The sequence below is a fragment of the Lissotriton helveticus genome, chromosome 4_1 (assembly GCF_964261635.1).
Source record: "Lissotriton helveticus chromosome 4_1, aLisHel1.1, whole genome shotgun sequence".
Classification (NCBI taxonomy): Eukaryota; Metazoa; Chordata; class Amphibia; order Caudata; family Salamandridae; genus Lissotriton; species Lissotriton helveticus.
The window spans coordinates 1,227,945,385-1,227,972,040 of record NC_136063.1 but is presented as its reverse complement, the minus strand read 5'-3'; positions in this window follow the sequence as shown (position 1 = coordinate 1,227,972,040).

Below are 26,656 nucleotides of genomic sequence, written 5' to 3'. Positions count from 1 at the left end.
GTTGGAAGTGTCTCTGGTAAAGGTGAAGACCATAGAGACAGAAAATGGAGGAATCCCTGCTGATATTTCCAAGCAGATAATGGACAGGACAATTAACAAAAATGTAGAAATGTCTGATAGTATTAGACTGATGTTATGGAATATTGCGGGGTTATCGGGCAGAATTGATGACATCGACTGTCTAACTCTCTTTCAAAAATATTCAATTATATGCCTACAGGAATCTTGGGCCACAGATGCCATTCATATAAATGGTTTCCGTACTTTTCATACACCAGCCACATACACGATAAGGGGCAGAAACAAGGGGGGTCTTTGTACCTATATATCAAACCTTCTAGATGACGTAACAGTACAATTTGAACCAAGGTCTGAATATTATCAGATATTGTTGATGACTGATGGGAGAAATCAAAAAATAGTTCTGGTAAATTTTTATAATAAAATCTCCAAACCAGAGATTACAAGTATCCTAGGGGATCTTTCCCAAACCCTGAGCAGCATCGAAGAAAACCAGACAGGTGACAATTGCGTCACATAGGTGGGGGATTTCAACTCCCTTCTGTGTCCACATAGCCACCTGAACATTTGCGGTTTGGGTTCTGATAGAGAGGATGTCAGTGCACATTTTTCCCATACAATTTTGGGTAATTATTTTAATGATATCATTTTTCAACTAGATTTGGGGTTCATAAATGAACTCTGTTCCCCACCGGTCCCTTTTAAGCCAACTTTTATCGGGAGGGGATGTCAATCTACCATAGACTATGCCCTAATATCTAAGCAGCATTCTAGTCGCATCCTCATATATAGTCTATGTGAAATAGCCATGAGTGACCATCATCCATGTAGTTTATCCCTCTTCTTCGCAAGGACGCGGGGCAAAACAAATACTTTCACTGAGAATTTATATAGTTATAAATTAACCCTGGCAAAGAAGAATGGATACTCCTTGAAATGGAGCAAAATAGAACCAGTGGCCTTGCTTACAAACCTTATTAATAATAAACAGAGGGAGTTTGAGATATGTCTTTCTGGGGAAAAATTAGATTTTCAAGTTTGTGAGGCCTTCCTCAAAATTACGGAAGAAATTCAAAATCTTCTAACCAGGCCACAGAGACATGACAGGATTACTGAAAAAAGATGGTTTAACTCATGGACTGGGGTGAATGTGTGACATTGATCCACATTCTGTCCATCACTGTGGTGTTTGCAATTACCGCTCTAAGTGTACTGGGGATGCTCAGACGTGAGTCCCAGGCACTCCACACCACTGGAATCAAGCTAGCCGGGCTGATGAGAGGTGTTACCTCGAAACCGGGCCGGTCCTCGGATGCTTGTTTCCGTTCTGGGAAGGACATGGCTTTTGTAGTTCGGACTGGACTGTTCCCATGGGGCACAGGGTCAGTGCTGATTTGCATATCGCCATTGTCTAACCCAGGGTGGTGTGGAGTGGAAAAACGATGGATTTGGGCCCAGATCTTTGGACTGGGGTGAATGTGTGACATTGATCCACATTCTGTCCATCACTGTTGTGTTTGCAATTAACTCAGAGTGCAGCAAAACACATGTACATCTAATGTGCTCCCTAAAAAGTTTGCCACGAAACCAAATAGCTGTAAGATCTGCAAGAACTGCTTATCATCTGGCAGTAAAAAAACGTAAAAGAGAGTTGAAGCAAGAAGCCTGGCAGGCGGTACATAAAGCCTGTATGACAAAAGATAACACCGGGTTCTAGAAGGCTGTAAATGCCCCTTTCTTTGTAGATAAAGCTTCAAACACAATAGAAGTGGCAATTACAGAAAACTCATGGGTAACATACTTTAGTGAGATTTACAAGGCAGATGCCCTAAATGAGATCGAGAGCACTGAACAAATACTTGGAGCTCCGGACATGGCTCAAAAAACCTTCCCCTTAAACGTTACATTTTCTTTATTAGAAGTACAATTGGCCATTAATAATAGTGTCGCTGGGAAAGCCCCGGGACCGGACAGGGTGCCGGTAGACATATACAAATCAAACATAGAATTATGGGCCCCACTTTTAACGAATGTCTTAAACAGCTGTAATAATAACGTTTTTTTTCACACATGACAAGAGGCCATAGTGATCCCAATTTTTAAAGAAGGCGACCGCAGTGACCCAAAATGTTATAGACCAATTTCTCTATTGGACTCACTAAGGAAGGTCGCCGGGAGAGTCATACTTAACAGACTTCAGCCCTGGGTGGACACCAAGGTGTCTTCTCACAATTTCAATATGGGTTCAGGGCTGGACTTGGCACCATGAAGCAAGGCTTGAATTTAGCATTGATAATTTCTAAGTACACTATGGCCTAAAAAGAAAACTTATTTTTATGTTTTGTAGATTTAAGTTCGGCCTTTGATTGTTTGAACCATGACAAATTGTGGTCCATAATATTGCAACTAGGAGTTGAATCAGAACTGCTAGTCTTTATAAAGGAACTATATAGGGGGGCTGGGGCTGGGGCTAGGGTGAGATACGGAAATAAGGGCGAATGTACTACCAAATTTGACATACAAAAGGGGATAAGGCAGGCATGCATACTAGCACCTTTTCTATTTAATTTATATATAAATAGTGTAGCATCCCACCTTATACTTTTATATGCAGACGATGCAGTAATTATGGCCAGGACACAAATTGGCCTCCAAAGATCAATGACTAAAAATTCCCAGTACATGAGTGATAGAGGCCTTAAGATAAATATAAGCAAGACCTTCACCATGTGCTGCACCACAAAGAAGGCCGTAAAATGTAAGATTTTTCTTTCAGGTTCCAAAATAGCCACGGCAGAGACATTCTCATACCTGGGAATTAATTTTATCAAAAAGGGGACCTGGTCCTCGGCAGTGGAGACAAGTAAATTGGCACTCTGCAGAGCGATCGGGGCTGTCCGAAGCTTTGCGAATAAACTGGGGGGTCGCCCGATTCCAGTACTAATGGACATATTTAAAACGAAATGCGTGTCCACAGCAACATATGGCGCAGGTCTATGGGGGATAACTGATCCCAATATATACAACTTTGTGAAAACAAATTTCTTCGTTACCTGTTAGCCGTCCCCCGCAACACCTCAACGTTTGTGTGCCATCAAGAACTAGGCATACATTACATCTCAGACCTAATTAAAGTTGACCCCATCTTACTGTGGCATAAAGTGTGGTCAACTGAGGAGACAAGTCTGAATAGGGACGTAATACTGGATTGTCTAAATCTAGAGGGGTTTTCTAGGATCCCCTGGTTCAGTTACCGGATTTTCCGGCGTATAAGACGACTTTTTAACCCCTTAAAATGTTCTGGAAAGTCGGGGTCGTCTTATACGCCGGGTGCCAAAACTTACGGTATGTATTCATGCGTTTTGACATTTCCTATAAAAATACAAACAGACAGAAGTTTAAGTGTAACAATAGAGGCTTGCATTTTTTTATACATAGATGAGCCCTCTGCCTACCGCCATCACTTGGCCATGATTAACTGTACTTCATTCAGCATCATGTACTTAACGCGATTACCAAGCACACCGATAGTCACCAGTTCTAATTACCAGGCTTGCTTTTCTTTTCCAACACTTTTTACTTTTCACCTCCAGTTTATGGATTCAAAATTTGCACAAAATGGTAGAGACCAAAAATCAATACTCAACAGCTATTTTGGTGAAATGTGAGAAATGTGCAGACAACCTGCCATCGATGAGGTAGGGATGTTTAACGCAAATGTTTCACAGAGCAACAGATGGATGCACATTAGCCTCGGGTGAACAACATAAGAAAGTCAAAGGCAAGCTTCACAACATCTTGAGGCACGCTGGTTTTCAAGACGTTCAAACACCACTGGAATTGCCAAGTAGAAAACTACTACGGTAACTTAAATCGAATGTCACTTACAAAAGAATATCTAATAGGCAAAAATATGGCTATTTACTAGCAATGGTCGTTTACAGATATCAACATGTGTCGCTCACAGTTCTACGACGTTAGAAACATACGTTAAAACTATTTTCGCAAAAATTAAACATCTGTTCTTAATCCCTCAAATCGCTAAATGACACATGTCTTACTTGAACCTTAAGGACCTTAAATAGGTACATGTCCAACGTAAACCCCTTTAAAATCTGATGAGCAAGGTGTACATCCAAGAGCTGTTCCCGCGGTGCAGGCAGAAGCTAGATATGTGAGAGAACACAGCTGGGCACAGGAGACCCCACCTAGCTAAAACCCCAAACAAACTAATGTGAGTGTTCAGTGCATATGTGGTCTGCAGGAGCAGGCAACATCCATGTGGAGATCCATGCATAGGTGATTATGCATTAGTGTGCGAGTGCACAAACTCAGAAGATCTAATGCAAACTAGTTAGGGCATACAGCTCCATTCGTACCAGTGAAGGCTAAGTGAGCTGAGTGAAACATTCATTAAAAGAGTGCTATGCAGGACTGCGTTGGAAGTGGGGGGTAGTCTTATACGGCGAGCATAGCACAAAACTTACATTTTATCAAGAAAAGTAGGGGGTCGTCTTATACGCCGAGTCGTCTTATACGCCGGAAAATACGGTACGTAAAGGGTTTCCTGACTGACATTGGGCATACAGAATATTTTGATTCCCCGGAATGCTTAGTGTCAGTCCCTAGAAAGAAGCTGAAGCGCATATGTTTGCATTTTCTAGAGAGTAAACGCTGGATGGACGAGAAAAGTAAAACATCGGTCATGGAGAATCATTTGATTCTCCAAGGGCAGGGTATCCAGCAATATTTGATCAAGGTGCAAAGCTGCTATTCATGCATGCTATTGACAAGATTTAGGGGGGGCACCTTCTTCAGAATGATAACATTGCCGGATTTAAACTGTTGGTCCAAAAGCTTGGTACCATGTCCTTGTGACAATGCATCAAAACAGTCCACTGTACACTTTTCTGCAAATTTTACACCCTGCCAAGGAAAAGATTTTTGATACCACTTTTAAAAAACTGGGGTCTAAGGCAATGTAGGACCGCTTTGATGAAATTGCAAATGTTGGGAGACGAACTAATTATGTACCTTGTCTCATCTTTCTTAAAATCTATAATTGAATCCAGGATTACAATGAATTAACTTAACATAACCCTGTGAATATCACTGCGACTCTCCCTTCTCTCTGATTTTTTTTTTATTGTATTTTTAAATCTAATCAATTTCATCAATAGAATGACTAATGTTGTTAACGTATATTTATTGTCTTATTGTGCTTTTATGATTTTTTATTATCAAAATCGAATAAAGCTGTTTCTGACTTTGACTTTGACACTCATGGCCCTGTGTCATCAGGCATGTGTTTATGCTTATCAATATATAAACAAACTATTACATCCATCGTAATTTTGTCAAAGTCTCTCCACATGAAATGCACCCAGGATGTCCTGCTTCCATAGTGTACTTGAAAGGGGTTCTCACACTTCCAGCACAGTGCATTCAACAAGCGTGTAACCCCTTCACCCAAGAATTTGAAGTCATCTTTGATCTGAAGCACCAGTCTCAACATAAACATCAGGCAAACCTAATGGGCCATATGACCGATATTAGCTGACATTTTGACAAAAATAATGTCACGGCTAAGATTTGGGCAGTTGCAAAGAATGTGACAGTGTAAGCTGCAGGTTCACTGAAACACATGCACCCTTGAATTAGCACACAGGAGACTGCCACTCTTATATCTCTTCTGGAGTAATATAAGAATCAAATAAAAGATAATAGTGTTGGAGTTTTCTCTTTGTAACATAGGTAATAGTGAATCTTCACAAGCCTGCACATGTATCTGGCTGTACCTATATTTGTAACCAATTTGCCCTCCTAGCTGCCCAGTACATACACCTACCATCTTGACATTGAATAAACTGATTATCTAGTAATGATATTTTATGAGGGTAATTTCTGTAGAAGACATGAAATAGCCCCTGGACGAACTGGCTCCGTATACTTGCAGAAGTACTGCATTAACTTCAGATATGAGAAAAATATATACCGGCATGCTGGGGTTTGCTGAATTTGGGTGAATCTGGATATGTGACTCCCAAAAACTATAATTGATTAACCACTTTTACGTTAGGCAATAGCCACAATGGGTAAGTATTAAAACTACAAACTAGGACACAGGGTTATTCTGTATAGATAATGCACTTTGAAATTATTATGCACCTATCTATGTATTCCCAAGCATGGCAGAGATCTCCGAAAGATTTGTACTAAAATGCTTTAGATGGCTACGTGGGTTAGAATGTGTCAGGAGGCACTTTTTAATTTCTACAAATTAGGTGCCTTTTATAATTAACCTCCGATTTCCATGTCAGCAGCTCTTACCATATAACATTAAAATGTAGTAGATTACCAAGCAATTAATACTACCTTTGCAGCTGGTCCTATCATAATCAATTGCAGTTTTTTCGAGTGGAGCAGAGCACCTCTTTTTATGTGCTTACTCTGTCTAAGTTGCCTTTATTTAACCTGATATTTCTCAGAGTTAAGAGCAAGATTTTAGGCAGCACAGCTTGAAAACAGAAAAGACAAGCCTTGCACACTATAAAAGCCTTGATCACTGTAAAAAGAAGCACCTGTCCCTGCACTGCAGCCAGCACAGCAGTTCATTTAAGTAGATAGTACCCGCAATGTAAATGATCCATACGTTTTTTTTTACCTAGCAATAATAAGCCTTGTCTGAATCCAAAACACACAAAAAAGTTCTGTTAATATTTCCAAAACATCATCTTTGATACAATTTAATGACTGAGGTTATTCACAAAATCCCATGGAACGGTTCCCTCTGCAGGCTTTGTTTCCTGATTTTATAAAAGTGTACTTTCACCAGGGCTGGACAGGCCTTTTATTTTACTGGGCATTTCACCGGTGGGCTGGCAGGGATGTAGCTTGGTCAGTAAGATTGGGGTGTGAACTTCATATTTCCCTAGCATCATGCTAGCATATAATGTTAAAATACATTGTACGACAAGCAGGATTCATGAGAGGGGCTTAAAGGGCAGTGGAAAGCAGCCGCGGCCCGTGGAGGGTGTTGCGGTGGGGCATAGTGGCGGGGCGGGGGAGAGGCAGGGTGGGGGGTGCTAAAAACCGGCATATGGATAATTGGAGGTAAGTAAACAATTTAATAAATAAAATACATTTCGGAGCGTGCTCTGCATCGCAAAATGCAATGCAGCGCGCGCTACGAAATTTGTTTTATTAATTATAGTGTTTACTTACCTCCAATTGTCCGTATTCTGGTTTTTAGCATCCCCCACCCTGCCCCTCCCCCGCCCCGCCTCTCTGCCCCACCGCAACTCCCTCCACGGGACGCGGCTGGTGGAAAGGGAGAGGAATGCAGATTGGCATGATTACTAAGTGGGAGAAACTATGGGGCAGATTTAAAAGAACTGGCACATCTCTGCATATCAGCAGAGATGTGCCAGTTAATTCGCATCACGCAAAAAACCCTTGCATCACCATGGATGTGTTGCATTTACAATGTGGTGCTCCGTGTTGCAAGGATTGATAGATGCATGACGCATCAATTGGAGTAAACGCTTGTCGCAGGCATGACGCAACTCCACCAATGCTTTGGAATGCCTATTTCTATTATGCTACGTCACTCAGGCAAAGATTTTGACGCAGTGGCATGGTAAACGTGACTTCGTGAAATCTTGTAGATTTCACTGCGTCACTTTTACTAGGCTTTCTTACGCCGGAACGCCCACGCTGCATTCAATATACCTGCCGCAGGTATAATGTAGCGCAGGGCTTTACAACGTGATGCATCTCCCTAGATCCATCATACTGTAAATATGTCGCAATGTGATGCATTGTTTACGATACTGCTGCGTCACAGAAGTGACGCAACGGCTGCGTAAAGTTGTCGCAAGGGGCTTGTAAATCTACCCCCTAATATTTTGTAAAATATAAATTTTTTAGGACATTCAGAGCAGGAGATGCGAGAGTGAATAGGCGCCACCCGTGCCTAGGGGAGGGGCGCCCTTAGTAGCACCACGGAACCGAACCTCCTCTATGGGCTGGATGTGGAGGGGGACGACCATTGGTGACAACACTGGACGTAAAGGAAACCGAAACGTAGTAGTAGTAGGTTCTTTAAAGCGGCGCCACCGGGGTCTTATCCTCTTTGTCCTCTTGGACCCCAGGGAGGCCATAGGAGCGTTGTCAACCACCCACCCACCCGGCAGAGCGATGAAGGTTAACAACAAAGAGGCATGCACAGCAATGGAGGTTCAGCGTCTGGACAGACCCCAGGAGGGGGTAGGATGAGTGTGCAGAGGGTGGGGGGGATGGGGACTGACCTGCTGGAGGTCCTGGGCTCTACTGCCCTAACCCGCAACGTATGGACCTAGTACAATCTTGGGGGCTGCCTGTGTTTAGGTAGCCTGGTGGGCCGGTGCGCTATGCGGTGCCCTGGATTTTAAGTAATGCAACTGCTTGCTGTAGCACGTTGGGGACTGCTGGCGCAATGAGCGCAGCAGAGTGGGTCATTGGGGGCCGAGTCGGCCAAATTCAAGTTCAAGTGTATGGCCAAGTTAAAGTACAAGTTTTATGTCATACCTAATTTACTTACTGCCTTGACATGTGGATGTTGCTAAAGTGTGATGCTGTGAAAAGTGATATATATCCAAGTAGAATACTTTAACTCTCATAGCGGTTTGTGGTGAATTATCTGGTTTGATGTGAATAAAAAGTCTACGCCTTAGACAACATAACCTGATTTGGAGAGCTCTTGGGCCCAGTGGGGGCGGAAAGGTGAAGGAAGTGGGGGAGGAGTGAGAGTTACGTTGTACGCGTACTATGTATGTGTGTTTTTTGTCGCTGTGTGTATGCAACATTCCCAGGTGAAATTCAACAGACACCTCCCCATACCCAATTGAAACCACTTGTACCCAACTATTCATAAGAAAATACATTTATTAGGGGGATGAAACACCCCAAACACCCTTCCTGAAGCTACGTCCGGAGCTCTTGGAGGTTGGTTTTTAAGATCAAGGGCCGTTCATTGTGCCTCTTTCACATTCCTCAGCTCTACAAGGTTATTTGGAGCAGGCACAGGAGGCTTCAATAGAAAGGGTGGGTGGGGTTAGGTAGAGAGAAAGCAATCAGAGAGTGAGGAGAGAAGGGGAGACAGGGAACAAATGGATGGAAAGAGAGAGATTGCAAAAGCAGAGGAACAGAGTATTATTGCCAGGGTTGCTTTTGGTTTTTCCCAGTCCACCCTGAAACATTTCCATAGCCACAAAACAAGTTCTATTTATTTGTTCAAAAGACTACAAGATAATCATTTGCTCACGCAATGGAATCCTTAATTATTGCCTTAAGCACCGCATCTTCAGATGGGAGCATGGGAAGACTGTTTGAAGATCATTCTGGTCTATTAGATAACTGCTGCGGAAAAACCCCAAAATGATTCATACTGAGAGCTGTAACAAATCAACACTTTATATCTATTCAAATCTCTCTTTACACCATGACACTGTGCATGTTAGTATCACAGGGCTACCTACTGAATATTAATATACAACATTATCCCATGCCCAGAAAACTGCTTATCATTAAATTTCGGATGAATTCCCAGAGACGATATTTCTAGAAACTACTTTAGTGCCTCAACATGCTTGTTCAGCAGCTTATCCTAAGCAATTTTGCAGGTCATGGGAAGTACTATTGTATATTAATTCCATCGTTAATTTTGTGCTTTCACTCCTTAACAATTTATGAAGTGAAGCAAATTGGGTTCATCCAATAGCATGCTCGAAAATAAACAAATATATAAGTAAATAAATAAATATATATGCTTACAGATTTTGCACCTCTCCGCGAAGAAATGCTTTCCTCCTGTACGAGGTAAAATCACAAAATGTGTGTTTTCTTTGAATCCCTATATTTTTCATCCCCTATATCTTTGGCTGTCTTTTGCCAGTTTGTAGCAAAATTTCGAAAAAGTGCTATTTATCCAACTCAGACACTCATTACTAGTGTGCTGGTTTTTGGTGCAGGGATACCTGAGGCCCAGAATGGGTACCTTTGTGTTAAAAAATATCGATTACATATTTTCTCTCTAGTACTGGGAATAACCACATGGTGTCACACATTACGAAAGGGAGGGACAGGGAGAAATTATAGAAAAAGGAAAAAGGTCTAGTACCAATGCTCCCAAGAGTAAATGTATACACACTGAGTGGTAACTGTTCGTAAATAAGGGGAAATTTCGACAACTTTTGTTGAGAAGGAGTGTATCTAAAGCTAGAGTGAGTTGAATAAAAATAGGGATAGGGAAATTCCTCCTTTTGACAATTGTGTCCTCACACACACTTGCGGGTGTCGTGCTTCATCATCGGGCGTTGCTCCTCGTGGGGGTGGCACTGCAGTCCCAAACGGGCCCCGCTCCACGGGCCCCGCAAGAGGGCTCTTTGTTGGAGATCTTTTGTAGGAGGACTGCAGTGCCACCCTCACGAGGAGCAATGCCTGATAATGTAGTACGACACCCACAAGGGTGTGTGAGGGCACCATTGTCAAAAGGAGCAATTCCCCAATCCCTATTTTTATTCAACTCACTCTAGCTTTAGACTCACTTCTTCTCAACAAAAAGTTATAGAAATGTCCCCTTGTTTAGGAACAGTTACCATTCAGTGTGTATAGAATAACCACATGGACCCAGACATACCTTATCTATATGTTGTGCCCTGATTCCAGAGAGAAAACTGTTGATATTTTCCCATTGCAGATAGATGGGGTCAGTTAGGTGGTATCCAGTTTGCCAGGGCAGGCTTCAGCCTGTCCCAAGAGGAGCGATGTCTGCTTCCCTCTTGAAGCTGCAGTTATCAGGCAGGAGCCAGGCTTTGGATACATAGAGCAAGTCATCACATTAAATGTGTTGCAAAACTATACAGGTGAATGAATATAGTCTTAGAGCCTCTGTAGTAGGCTCTAGCAGCCATTAAAGGCCGGCTACAGTGATAAAAGCCAGAGTCAAAGGCGAGGGCTTTTAACAAGTCTATCAAAACTCTCCGACCCTAGTATACAGATTGTTTTAATTTGTAAAAACCAAGGTGTTGTGGAGCCTGAGGGAGTTTAAATCCCCTTGGGCTCCGAGAGGCCTTTGTTCACAGCAACAGCTGTGAAATTAAAAAGGCATTGGACTGTTGCTCTCCAGGCTTCTACCAGCCATTAGAAGCCCAGAGAACTCCATTGTCTTCATTGGAGTTCTCAACATTCCTGTGCGGTAATACTCCTCAAACAAATAGAACATCAGATTGGGTGTGTTTGTGTATTGAGCTGTTTGACAATTCTCTTGCGACTTTAGGTTTATTTGACCCTGACTATGTCACCAAGTTTGTCATCTGACATATATAAACAAAGTTTGTGAATGATAATTTAATGACTCAAGTATGGAATAGTACTGCATGAATATACAATACATCTTAATGCTGTTTAGGCCACCAATCCAACTCAAGCTCGTTCATAAACCTCTAAAGAACAAAAGTAATCAAAGGGCAGAAAGTCAATGACAGGGACACAGGCAACTCTAAAAACAAAGGGTCTTAATTTTTCTGTGGAAGATTCTATGTTGTTTAGTTTTCCTGATATGAACAGGTAAGCCATTCCTCATCTGAGAAGTGTGGATATATAAAATACAAAAAAAAACACACACGATGATGGATGGAATGTTGCACAATGGCAAAACATTCACCCCCAGTCACAGATCTGGGTTTAATCCATCGTTATTTTGCTCATCAAGCCACCCCAGTTCAGACATGGCCATATGTAAATCAGTCTTGACCCTGTGCCTCATGGGAACAGTCCAGCCCGAACTGCCAAGCCATGCCTTCCCTGGACCGAAATCAAGCATCCTAGGACTAGTTTCTGGCTATCAGCCATGTAATAATAAGTATAATAATAATAATAATGTTTCAAGGATTGTGTTGGCAAAAGCTGCGTTGAATCCTGCTGTGTCATGCAGGAATTAATATATACAATGTAGGTATCCCTGTGCTAAATCCTACACAACTGTAATGCAGTGGTGTTTATAAATGTAGGACCGTGTCACACATCTTATATTAATGCAAAGCTAGATATGTGCCAGAATTGCTGCTCTTCGAGATAGGAAATGACGCAGTGGCTGTAGTACAAACAATCTCATCATCACAGTATACACTGGCAAACTTAGCTACACAATGGAAATCATTATACTGCAACTGGGAGTAGCTAGGAGACAAACACATAGGCAGCGAAGGAGGAAGGAGCGTGTTTTCCATCAGTGCATATTCCTCATTGACCTCATGGGGGAGGCGGTCATACAGTTCTACAGACTGATGGGAGAGTTCATCATGGACTTGCTGGAAAAGATAGCAAATTTCCAGCCAGCAACTGGAATGACCAATGTCATCCCATCACATGTCAAATTGATGGCTGTGCTACACATGTTGATATCAGGAGCCTTCCAAACCACAGTGGCCAGATTGGCAGGCATCCCACGGGGAGCATTTTTGGCTTTTCTCCCATCTGTGTTGGATGCCATCATAGAATTCACACCTAAGTATCTCCTCTTCCCAAAATCTACCCAACATGAACTAGGTAAGAAGCAAGGCTTCTAGAACATTGCTGGATTCTCTAATGTGCTTGGTGCCACTGATTGCACACATATGGAAATTGTTCCCCCTGAAGCAAATTGTACCCGTACAAAAACCGCAAGCACAACTACTCCAACAATGTGCAGGTGATGGTGGACCATCAGGGAAAATTCATCAATGCCCAGGCAAAATTCCCAGGAAATGTACATGACGGGTACATCTTCTACCACAGTGAGCGGTTTCAGTTTGGCAGATAAGTGGCTGGCATACTCATTGTTAAGGAAAACAGAAATATATTTAATACTAACTAAGAAGTTGTAACCTATGACATAAGATCCATCTCTATATTTGTGTCTGGATCTTGTGTCATGTGCACATAGTGAGAATATCTTTCCTCAACATGCAGTGAATGATGTCAATTGTGTCATATCCTTTGTAGTTCTGCAATTGAAGTAAGAACCATTCCACAGTGAGAGGTTTGTGTCATCTCACACAGTGTGAGTGGACAGAACCACATTTTATGCAATGTTGAAAAAGTCAAAACACAAATCATGTGGTCCACAATTAAATTCAATATGAGTAGAAAGGACACATCTTAGCTGAGTATGATGTGTATATGTGCAATGGTGTTTCACGACTGTATAATTCGTTAAAGTTCCACTAAATAATGGTTGTGGAGCAAATATTATGTTCCCACCAATTTGTGTCACACATGGGAACACATCTGTAGGCTGACCAAAGTATCAGGAGCACAAATGGTGAAAGAACTCCTAGATTCCATGTATGCTATGCACTGAAGTTGTAGCATCAAATCTTGTGTAAATATCAACTTGTGGTACATATGTGATATCAACACTACAAAGTTCAACTATTTTTAAGGCATTCCAATATTCTAGTTCCAACCATACACATGACATGAGAGACCTCATCAATGTGATAGACTAGTGCCTCAAGTTGCCTACATTCCCTGCCTCTCAGTCCATCACTGGCAAACTGACAGAGTGGATTAATAGGCTGGGAAAGATACACTAGGACATAAACAATGGGAAAAACAACCAAGATAAGGTTTCAAAGGGTACGCATGGTCCAAATCTGAACCTTCTCATGCTAAAGACATTATGTCAGAATCAAGGTACATAAGTACAGAATCACCTACAAGGCAAAATAACAGACATACATACATGTGAATACAGAACGTATTGTGTATTGTGTGCAGGTCTGTAGTACAAAGTTACGTCTATCTACATTATTTTGTCCCATATGGAAAAGGGCTACATTGCCATACCTATGTGTCAATCTAAGTTCAGTAAGTCAACTTCCCATACAAAAAAAAATAGCTGAAGTATTAATAAATGCAATCTAAATATCCATGTCACATTTTGAAAATTGGTTATATTTACTGAGCAAATAGTCATTCTAAATTAAGTAAACAAATACATGGCTGTTCAAATGCCATGTAGGCAAGCAAGGACATCATAGGTGATAAATAACAAATGTATTTATGAGTGACAAACATGTTAGCACTTTCACTACCTATATAGGGCTAAATGTATGCAAGATAATCTGATCATAACTTTGATACTTTGCATACATATTGATTGCAAATCTCATATAGCTGTTAACATCATTGTAAAGTACTTATCATAGTAGTCGTCTGCTAAAACATGAATGTTATTATGTTGATGTGCTGAATATTTCACAATATGTGTAATGACACATATCATTTGAACATACATGTGTAAACCAATAGTCAAAAGGACCTCAGACATTTCTGTTAAAAGTTAAAGAAATGTGAATACGTTTGCCTGTATACACAAGACAAAAAGTTAGTGTTGTCTAAGTAATAATGTGCCAAATAATTGATTGTTGATGTGTTCCACTTTTCAGGTGAGCAAGGATATGGGTTGCAGTCATGACTCATGACCCCAATCCAAAATTCACAGACTGAGGGCCAAAAAAGTACAACTCAATTCTGACCAAAACAAGGACTGACAATGAATGAATGTTTGTGGTGCTAAAGTCCCGGTGCTGCTGCCTTAATAAATCAGGGGTAAGACTACTGAACTTGCCTCCTATGGTTTGCAAGATCACCCTAGTATGTGCAATATTGCAGAACATCTGTTTGAAAATGAATGAGTTGTGGAACAATGAGGCAGATATTCCACATGAACTGGAAAAAGATGATGAAAATGATGCAAACATAGAGCAAAGAATGGCAGGTCCGTAGACAAATAACCAAATAGTGGCAAATTTGTTTGTCAATAAAATCGGAATGAAGTCAGTAATGACAAATTATGTCAACTTATCATCCAATAAATATTGTTTTTGAACTTTTCCTTGTGTGTAGTGTTGGTGTGTGAAAGTCAAGGTAGCTATTTAGTCACTCACTTCTTCTCAACTAATTGTAGACTTCAACATGTATCATTTTGTATTTCTAAGCTTTTGATAAACATGATAATGACCTGTGTATCATGGTCTGTGCTCCACTCGGAATGGGGTTCTCCATTCTAGAGCCTTGATTAAGTTTGAGTATAATTATAACTCCCACTGGTCAGTTCCTGCTGGTGCTGTGTGGGTAGAATGTTACCTCTGTAGATTCCTGCTTCTTCTTCAATAAATAAACTTCTCCTAACCCCATCCAGTGTATCAGCGTTATTCCACTGGCGGACCCACTCCCATCTTCTCTGCTGACCTGCTTCTACAGCCGGCCTAACACACTACGGTAACCTTAGCTTACTGCAAGACCACTCTTAATCTGAACTGCCTCATCTTCAAGGTACTGTGAGCGCCACCTGCCTGCCCTGCGTCCTTCGCTCGCTAAAATGCATGTTTGTGGCCACCTTGCAGCCAAAACATACCATATTCCAACGCGCAGCCCTCTCGCCACCAATAACTCGTGCTGACATCTCCCGACTCTGGCAACCATTATCAGCATTTCGAGACCTCTTCGATGATGGCTCTCCCTGCACAGCGCATGCTCCCCACCAAGGCACTCACAAGAAATACCTGCCTAGCAACTAATGAAGTGACACTGCCAGGCAACCGAGGACGCTTCCAAGCCTCCTTCTGCAGAGCGTGTTGTTGCCGAGCAACCAAGGATGCCGCGACTTGCTTCTCTTTGCTTTCCTTTCGGGGCACATCAGCTGCGCATACCATTTCCAGCCCTGCATTATTTATTTATTTTATTTATTTATAGCTGTTTTATAACGCGCTCTGTTACTACCAGAGTATCCTGGCGCGAATGAAGAGAAAAACAAACAGGTGGCCAAAAAAAACAGAATATTTAAAAAAATCTAATAAGCAAATCTAAAAAGATAAGTTTTCAGTGCCTTCTTAAAAGGTACAACATTTTGGATTGATCTTAAAAACAGTGGCAGAGTGTTCCAAGCAGAAGCCGCGAGGACAGCAATTGACTGGCCTCCAAGGCGCACTCGCCGAAAGCGAGGTACGCTGAACAAATTATGATCAGCTGAACGTAAAGATCGAGTGGGGGCGTAGCGGCTAAATCTTTTCTTCAAATACGAAGGCCCATGGTCATTGACTGCTTTAAATGCTAGTGTCAGGATTTTAAAAGTAATCCTTCGTGATACTGGCAGCCAATGTAGTTCTTTCAGATGGATGCGTACACTCTCTCTACTGGGCACATTGCAGAGAAGTCTCGCCGTCGCGTTTTGTATGATCTGTAATCTAGCGACTAAAAAGGCTGGAGTTCCACTGAAAAGAGAGTTGGCATAGTCGAGCCGTGATAGTATTAAAGCCCTTGCGACCGACTCTCTTGCCGAAGAAGGGAGATATGGAAAGAACTTTCTCATAGCCTTAAGAGATCTGAAGCACACCCCTGTAAGTTTCTTTATATGTGCCTCAAACCTCAGATCCTCCCCAAACCATACTCCCAAGTTCTTTGCAGGGATAGTAACTGAACTTGGCAGGGGAAAATCCAGAGGCCATAGGAGTTCTCTAAAATTAGGCACAAATTGCCATACAACAAAATTTCTGTTTTATCTTCGTTACATTTCAGCTGTGCCGCCGCTAACCAGCTGAAAACCAAAGAAAGACAGGATAGAATCACCTCAGTGCCAATTGCTGTACCAGGCCATGTAAATAATAATTGCGTATCATCAGCATACGCTATAATTTTGGCCCCCATTTGTTCAGCCATCACTATAAGCGGGGTAAGATAAACATTAAAAAGCAGGGGGCTCAATGTAGACCCCTGAGGTACCCCATTAGTAGAACACAGCCCGCTTATGCTGACCAGTACAGCACTTCTTCGTGTTGCTAACGGCTCATTCACCCCGTCTGCCTCCTGTTGTTTTCTCGCTGGCAAGCACAGCTTGCTATACCGCTGACTTGCGCTTTCACTGGTAGGCACAGCTGTTTGTTGGGCATTCCTACACATTTTCTGCTTTGCCTGCCTCCCACATATTTCCTGGCAAGCACATCTGGTCAATCTGCCTGCTCTGCCTTCGCTGGCAGGCACAGCTATTTATTTATTGTAATATTGACCTTTTCTGCCTGCTTCGCTGACAGGCACAGCTCACTTCAAACAAATTTGTTTACAACTATCTTTTTTCCACAACTTATTAGCCTTTTAGTGCATCACGATGATAGCCACACCCATTTCACTTGTGCCTACACTTCTTTCTACAGTGATAAGCACACTTCCCCTTGAAGTGCTTTCACTACTTTCTTTGGTGACAGGCACACCTCTCAAAATGTAAAACGTCACCCCGCCACCCTTCTTATTATCAAATCCAGGCAAGCCCTCCATCCGCTGGTCAAAATGGAAGAAGGTTTTTCTCAATTATGCTAGGGTGTGTGGAGTGCCACTGAGTGCACAGAGGAAGTCAGCCTTACTCTTACACTGTCTAGGCTCTGAAGGGCAAGACATTTTTGGACACCTACCGGACCTCAACAAAACTGAATCCAACAGCCTCAATACATTTGAAATCTGCTTAAAGAAACTGGATAAACACTACCTTCCCAAAGTCAGCACCATCTTAAACGTTACCACTTTGAGAAATGCGTACAACAACCTAAAGAGTCCATTGAGATGTATGTGACCCACTTGCACAAACTGGCCTCCACTTGCAAATTTGAAGGCACACTTGAGGAACGTATACGTGACCAATTTATGGTAGGTTGAATCATGGAAAAGGTGAAGGATGAACTGTGGCAAAAAGATGACCCCAAGCTTGATAAAGTCATTTTGATTGCCAAACGTATTGAACACTCCCTCGCTTTTGTAGAAGTGATTAAAAAAGAAACCAACACTTTGAACACAACTAATGACAAAGTACACATAGTATCTAAAACTCTAAACAACCTTTCCCCAGAAGATGTTACAGCTGTGACATGGTTGGTCACCTGGCCAATGACAAGTCGTGTCCTGCTCTAAATGCAAAATGTCTCAATTGTGGGAAAGTTGGCCACGTAGCAAAAGCCTGCAGAGTATCAAAATTTAAGAAAAACAAGTGAGTGAAGGAAGTTTGGGTTCAAAATAAGTTGGACTCTGATCCTGACGAGCTACATTGTGGTGAAGTCTTGACTCATGCCTGTCAGAGCAAGTGCAAAAATCCCATTGACAGTGTCCGAATAAATGGATATCCAGTCAAAATGCTCTTTGACTCCGGGGCGAAAATCACTTTAGTTCCAAAGAGTTTTTATTACAGAACTTTATTGAGTAAGGTGAAGGTGTTCAAGCCTGACATCAGGCCCCTTGCTTATGGTGGCCAACCTATTAAGTTGTTCGGCTACTTTGAGGGTAACATAGAGTACAAGAGTAAACTAAACGCTGGGAAAATCTACATCTCCTCCAAGGGTGACAGCATAATAAGTTAGATTCACCAGGCTGATCTCGGAGTCATGCTAAATCCTGCTGGGGATCCACATATAGTCTTGAAGGAAGGCCCACGACCATCACCTCCTGATCCTGCTAGTGCACTCGAGCCTGCCAAGGTCGATCAAGTAGACGATCTATGCACTGAATTTGAGCAAGTCTTCACTGAGAAATTGGGTTGTTTGTCTGACTATACACATACAATTATCCTGAAGCCGTATGCCATCCCTGTCACATGCAAGGTGCGTAGTGTACCATTAGCATTGAGGGAGTCCATGCAAAAAGACCTACAGAAGTGGCTAAAAGAAGGAATAATTGTTGAAACTGAGGCGGGTGATTGGCTAGACCCCGTTGCGCTCGCCCACAAAGCCTCTGGCCAGGTGAGGCTTTATGTGGGCTTGCAAGCGCTCAATCGCACTGTCATACCCAACAAGTACCCTTTTCCCAATCCAATATTTCTGAGATGCTGAGACAATTAGGTGGGGCTGAGATTTACTCCACATTCAACCTTAGGGCAGCGTACCACCAGATTAAGATTGAGCGCCTGACTCTATGAACCTCACTGTGTTTATTACACTGTTTGGCACATATACATTTATGAGGCTTCCTTTTGGACTGAATTCTGCAGCCTCTGTCTTCCAGAGAGCTGTGGAAGATGTCCTGCATGGGTTACCCGGCATCACGATTTACCTGGATGACGTGCTGGTAGCAGAAGTTACATGATGAGAGACTCAAGGCGGTTCTGAACCAATTCAAGTCGCGTGGTTTGACTATACGTGGGAATAAATGTAAATTTAACCTCACTGAGATTAAATATTTGGGCCATACATTGTCTAAGGAGGGTGTTAAACCTAAAAATCATTTAGTGAAGACCATAGAGAACCTTCCTATGCCTCTATCCAGGGACAAGTTGGTCACCTTTCTCAGCATGGCCAAATATTACAAAAAGTTCGTCCGACAGTTTGCTTCTCGTACTTTCACCCTTAGGGCTCTTCTCAAGAAGGGTTTAAGATTGTTCTGGTCACAGCAGTGCCAAGCAGAATTAGATGACATAAAAGAGGCTTTGAGTGAGGTGCCCTGTCTCCAGGGCTTTGACACTTCTGCAAAATCCATTCTCATCCATCACCAATGCCAGCTCCAAAGGTCTTGGTGCTGTTCTTAAACATGTGATGGATGGACACGAGATCACTATCACGTTCTTGTCACGAGCACTGGTGGGGTCTGAAATGCAATTCTCTGTCCTAGAGAAAGAAACCCTTTGCGCCTATTAGGCCATTAAGCAAGTAACAAAATGTGTCAGGGAAGTTCTTTCGCAGTGCAGTGTGAACAAACCTTTAAAAGACATATTCACAAAAAAGAGCATTGATGCTGTTTCCTCAAGGATCGCCAGGTGGATTGTCATTTGTCGCACTACAGGACTATGATTTTATTGTACACCACAAACCTGGGGCTCAGAACAAGGTTTTGGATAGCCTCTCCCGCCTTTTCCTAAACAACCCCAATCACTCCCTTGACACCTCTATAAATTCGTGGGATGATGACAATTATAAGGTGTGTGAGGTCATGGCTGTTGTCTTGAGTGAGGGAGAGTGGAAGTCTTCCATGGAAAGAGAACCTACGATTCTCGAAGTCTGCAAGATGCTGACTGAAGGTTGGGGCATAAAAACTCTGAATCAGGACACGTGAAAGTTTTGGAATGTGTGTCACGTGCTGTTCGTCTCCTCTGGCTTGCTTTGAAGTGTACCAAGCTCATTCCACCCCTCCATGTCAGGAAATAAATTGTTCAACAAGCCCATCAGGGGCATCAAGGCATCTCCAAGACCAAAGAAAGGATCAGTTTGCACTTCTGGTGGCCCGGAATTGATCTAATAGTCGAGCGCATGGTGAGAGATTGCTCTGGATGTAATGCTTCTGACAAGGTCTATAATACTAGAGTCCAACCCATAGTTATGCGTGAGACCCCTGTTCGTTGCTGGCAAGAAGTGGCTTTGGATCTTCTGGGTCCCATTACTAGCAGCTCCGGCTAGTCCTATGTCCTAGGGTTAATAGACATGTTCTCCAGGAGGCCGGAGATTAAGATTACTCCCTGCATTGAGACTAAAGACATCACCAAGTTCCTTGATGAAGTCTTCTCCCGAGAGGGACTCCCGGAGTGCCTTCTTACCGACAACAGCGTCCAACTAGCCTCGAGGGAGAACTATTTTGCAGACAGGGGAAGCAGACACAAGCGGTGCGCCCTCTACCATCCCGAAACCAACGGAATGGTGGTAAGGTTTAACCGTGTTTTAAAAGAATCCATACAACTGGCCTAAGCTGAAAACAAGGACTGGCACAACTCGCTCAACCACGAGTAAAGTTCCCTTTGAGCTTCTTGGCGGACGGAGTCCCAATACCCAGATGTTCCAAGCGTGGATGACGGACTAAAGTGCGAATGTGAGTTTGGTTGCTGGTTCCGGCGTGTTGACTCCTACCCCTAGTGCAGATCCTGGTGCTGTGTCCTGGCAAGGTGGTCAGGATTTAAAGATTGCTAAAATAAAAGAGTACTTTGCCGCTAGACACGCTGTCACTCACACTCGCGTCCGAGTGGGAGACAGGGTGCGTGTACGTCTTCCCCAGAGGTCTGTTGGAGTCTCAAAATTCTCCTCACCCTACGCTGTGAAGAAACTCATTCAGAATGCGGTAAAGTTAAATGATGGTGGCATCTGGAACTTGAGCAGGATTGCTCCTATGCGCACTAAAGTGCACTCTAGGTTCGTTGTTCCTAATAATCCTCCTAAAGATTTGCCTGAATTCCGAAGGAGTTCTCCCACCGAAAGGATTCTGGCAAAACTGCATGATTTTGTTCGTTGTTAATGCTTTCTTTGCTCGTTATTTGTTCTCACTTTTCTCTTTTCAACATGTATCATTTTTTATTTCTGAGCTTTTGATAAACATGGGGGCATATCTCCACCTAAAGACAAATAAGCACAGCAATCCAATGTGATGCAGTGCACCTCATGAAAGGGAGAGGGCATGGTTGTCCCATATATGATAGAAATAGGGCATTCCTGTCATCCCTCTCAAGCAGTACAGTGCAGCACTGGATGCTGTCTTGCTGTGTTCTGATGCATCAAAATGTGTTAAATGTGTCACTCAGTGTATGATGGATCAGAAATCTCCCAATAAGTCAACCCCTCAGACAATCTTAAAATTGATGTATGTTTCACATATGGACTAGCATGCATGCAAAGGGGCAGCGTTTTGCTGGTACAAATGTTGCAGCAGATACTATCACAGATCACTGAAGATATCTGTCATAGCCAAAGGTGTATCTGTCATAATGCCATTTGCAAAGATTGCATTCATGTATGTGTGGGGATCCACTATACAGCACACATGTAACACCTTTCCAGGGTTGCTGAAGTGTGGTCTACATTTGCCTACACTTGATACAATACACACTTACCATGCTTTGTAGAGGAATGCAAGGAGGCTCAAAGGCCTAGATCAAAACACACTAAAAATCTGAAAAAGCGATGTGTGGTATTTATCAGAAAACTAAGACCACAGAGATGTTTGTCAATCATTACATCAGTTCAGGAATACAGAGATGTGTAATGTATGTGTTGGAAAAGGCTCTTTCTGCAGTATCACCCCCATACCTTTTACCTTCATTTTTGGTAGCTTGGTAACCAGTGCTAACGTGCTTTTGCTCACTCCGCTAAACATGGTTTGATTGACTTATCCACAAGAGGCATATATAATTTACTTATAAGTCCCTAGTAAAGTGCAAAGACCTCTTTCCTGCCTGTTTCCCTCCTTGCCTGGGTAAGAAGGACTGGCTCACATCACTTGAACCAAGAACCAGAGTGACTCTAAGGTCTTGCAGTCTTCTCTCCTGACTGAAGTCTCAGAGACAATAACAGACTTCCATTTTGCCTAGTACATCACCTGGACTCTGCCATCTGTGAGTATTTCCCTGCCAAGTGGTGCCAATCCAGTTCTGGGCTCTTGGAAGTGGGTATAAAATGTTGGCACCATCTCTGACGCATCTCCGACTCTGCTCAAATCCGATGCATCGCCTCCATCCTAAGGATTGATGATGGTGCATCGCTTCCTCTGCTACTCGCATCACCCTTGACGAATGCAAAGTCCTTAGCAGCAGGCCATGGCTGGTCCCTGTATCCGTCTCGCCCTCCATTGTGGTCAGCCTGAACGTTTGGATTTTACTCAGTCTAGCGTGACCAGATAGCTCTAGTTGCACTTTATATTTTAAAGCACTACAATTCAGTTTATTCTTTAAAAATTCATAACCCCAGTTCTACTCATTGGAATTTTGTCATTTTGTTCTTGTTTTGTTTATTTCATTACGTGCAATAAAGAGGAGTGGTATCTTTTTGCAGGGTGTTTTCACTGTTTTACTGTTTGAAGTGTTGCACAAATGCTTAACACCTTGCCTCTTAAGTCAAGCTGACTGCTCTGAGCCATGCTTACAGGGGGTTTAATTTAGGGAATTTGTGACTTACCCTGACTAGGATTGTAGTTCTTGCTTGGGTAGGGTGCATACCTATGCCAACCAGTAACCCTATTTCTCACCATAGGGAAGCCTTCCCCAACTTTTTGCCTGTTTGTCTCACCTTTTTGCTGTACTATGTTTGTTGGCCGTAGTACTCTGAGCACTTTACCAGTGCCAACCAGTGTTAAAGTGAATGTGCTTCTCCCATAAAACATGGTTTGATTGGCTTATCCACAATTGGCTTATTTAATATATCTATAAGTCCCTAGTACAGTGCACTACATGTGCCCAGAGCCTGCAAATTAAATGCTATTAATGGCCCTGCAGCATTGATTGTGCCACCCACACACAAAGCACTTGAAACATGTCTCAGGGCTACCACTGTAGAGCCTATTTGTACAGTTTTACTACCATGTCAACTTGGCATTTGAAACCCCTTGCCAAGCCTCAAACTCCATTCTTATTGCATATAAATATACCAAAGATAGGCCCTAGGTAACCAATAGGGCAGGGTGCTGTGTAATTAAAAGGCATAACATGTCCTCTTAGGTTTTGCATGTACTGGCAGTGAAAACACCCACATTTGTTTTTCACTACTGTGAAGCCTATCCCTCTTATAGGTCAACTTTGGGAATGTTCTATTACACTTATAGTGAGTCTGGTGCCAGATCTGGAAAGGAGGACGCCCATGCCCTTCAAAGCTTCTCTTTGAATTCCCCTCTACTTCAAAGGCACAACTGGGTATCAATACTGGTTTGCTACCCCACAAAATCAGACACTACTGGACCTGTGAAGAAACTCTGCCAGGAGGTAGGACTGCTGTGGTGCTACAAGGACAGTCACTTGCTGCACAGGTGCTCTCTAAGAACTGCTTTTCTGCTCTGCTGCCTGCTGCCGTCTGCCATGCTGAGAAAGAACTGGACCCTTTGACTTGAACCCAGAGTGATCTAAAAGGGCAGCTGGCTTGCCCACTGTTTTAAGACTCAGGGATATCCAAGCTCCTGGGTCTGGTCCGTTGGAAGTTGATTCAGGTGCTTGCTGAAGCAGAACTGACACATCATCTCCTGTGTGAAGCAGAATCGTTGCATCTCCGCAATTGTAGCAACAGAACCGGCACATCATACTTAGAACCAGTGCATCCCCATTGGAATCGATAAATCGGAACCACTGCATTGCCTCTCTGCAGCAGAGATGATTGACACATTCTCTCAACTGCATGGAGAAACCGGGCACATTGCCCTCTGAGCCAATGCATCTCGGAACTGGTGCTTCGTCTTCAGAACTGGGGCATCGCCACTGTTGTGTGGAAACAATTGATGCATCACCTCGACTGCCATTTTATTGGACAGCTGCTCTGGAAGAACTGCTTTCTTGCAGTGCTGACCTGATGACTTCGGCCCTCCTTTTGTGGGTGAGAACGACTAGACCCATATCACTTGAACCCAGAACCTGAGTGACTCCAAGGCTTGTGGGCTTGACTCCTGATTCAAGTCTCAGGAATATAAAATACTTCCACCTCACCTGCTACAGTACCAGGACATCTGTGAGTCTTGCCCTGCCAAGCGGTGCCAATACAGTCATGGCCCCTAGAAGTGCGTATAAAGTGCTGATCCAGCAAAAATACACGCATCAAGGCCATTGCGTTGCTCGGAGCAGCTGCATCTCCATCAACACTTATGCATCACTACTGCTGCATTGTCAACGGGTTGGCGCATTGGCTCCATTTCCGATGCATATCCGACTTTGTGTGGCTCAAAGCCGATGCATCACCTCTATCCTATGGATCAATGATGACATATCACCTTCTCTGCTCCTCACATCTCCCTTGATGTTGACGCAAATGAGATACTTTGCAGCAGCCTAAGGGTAGTCCCTGTATACGACCTGCGCTCCATTGTGGTCAGCCTGAACTTTTGAATTTGACAACATTGTCTAAGGAGATGTTATCCTTCACCCATGTAATGATTGTCATCTGTATGATTCTAGGGACCATGCAAGGATTCATATTGAACAGGTGGATATTAATCACTCTCTACAAGGGAATTTTTTTGAACGACATGGCAATGGATTTTAACTTTGGTAATTTACTTAGCTTAAGCTCACCTGACGGTGTTGATGTTGTACTGATATATAAAGGCATAGGGGAGGGGTCTTCTACCGACAACATCTATGTCTCTAAATGTTTTTTCTCCTCCTCTTTGAGTAATTTTGCTAATTAATGGAACATTTTTTGTGATCATAATCCCGTTTGCTTTGTTTACATGGGAGAAATACAGGTAGACAAATGTGTCTTGTATAAGACCATGGCTCTTACCAAAGGCAAGGGACGGAGACTTAAATGGGATAAGATCTTTCCAGAGTCCTTTAAAACTGACATGGATGTGTCAGAGTGAATTCAATATGTGTTTAGATGTAGAGGTACTGGATGGAAGTATCTTTAAGGCTTTTAATACTATCTACAAGTATATAAATACAACCTTTACCAAACAGGGGGCAGCCGGACCACATAAACCTTGCAGATGGTTTGATACACACTGCACAAGTACAAGGAAGGAGCTTTTGTTGTCATTAAAAAATTACAAAGAGACGGGGAGGATGTTATAAGGTGTAAGAGTGCCTATAGTATTGCGCTTGTGCTGAAGAACAATTTGAAGAATGGGCACTGGGAGGATTTAAAGGTTGGAAGTAATCAAAAGTATAGTTCCCAATTTTGGTAAATTCTGAACCATCCTTTTTTTAAGAAGGAGCAGTTTTCTGAACAGGCAGTCACTGTCCCAGCACAGGCATGGATATATCATTTTTCAGTCCTCTATGACTTTGTGTGCTCTGAGCCCATGTCCCGTTGTTGCTCACAATCACATGGGAAGAAGTAGGAGATGCATTTTTGATCCCTGTCTTTTGGGCAAGGCCCCGGGTGCGAGTGGGATATAAGGTGGCCTACTGCAATCTTCAGTTGAACTGTGGCCCCCTATTCCTTCTATACACATTAACACAGCCATCCGGGGGACTTTAACACAAGCCTGGCAACAGTCTGTAATAATCTCAGTATTAAAAAAGGATATAGAAGCGACCCAGACTGTTACAAACCGATTTCTCTTTCAGAAGTGGAGGTTAAAGTGATAGGGAGTGTTATCCGGGAAATACGGACCAGTTGGGCCAATGGGAATAATATTTTCTTGGACCTTCAATGTGGGTTTAGACCCAGAATAGGCACAGTGGAGCAAAACTTGAATTTGTACTTATTCATCTACAAATACACAGTGGCCAGGAAGGGCTCGGTACATCTGGCCTTCATGGACCTCAGCTCAGCCTTTGATAACATTAATCGTGATAGTCTCCGGACAGAGCTGCGGTCCTTGGGGTTCAAACCGGCCCTTGTAATTCTTTGAGAGATCTCCATAGAAACATAACAGGGGTAGTCAGATATGGAATTAATGGTGAGTGTACCCAGCCTTTTAATGTATAAAGAGGTGTGCGACAGGGATGTATCCTTAATCTAGTACTTTTATTCATCATGTATATTAATTGTTTGGAGAGGGTGCTTTCCAATGGCATTCTAGATGTTGCCAGCATTAATGGCAGGCCAATTCCTACGCTTCTATATGCTAACAATGCTGTACTAGCTGCTCATAGAGCTAGACATCTTCTACAGCTTTTAATTTATTTCTTTTATGGCCAATATGAACCAATCCACACATTTAAAAAAAATCTCATTCT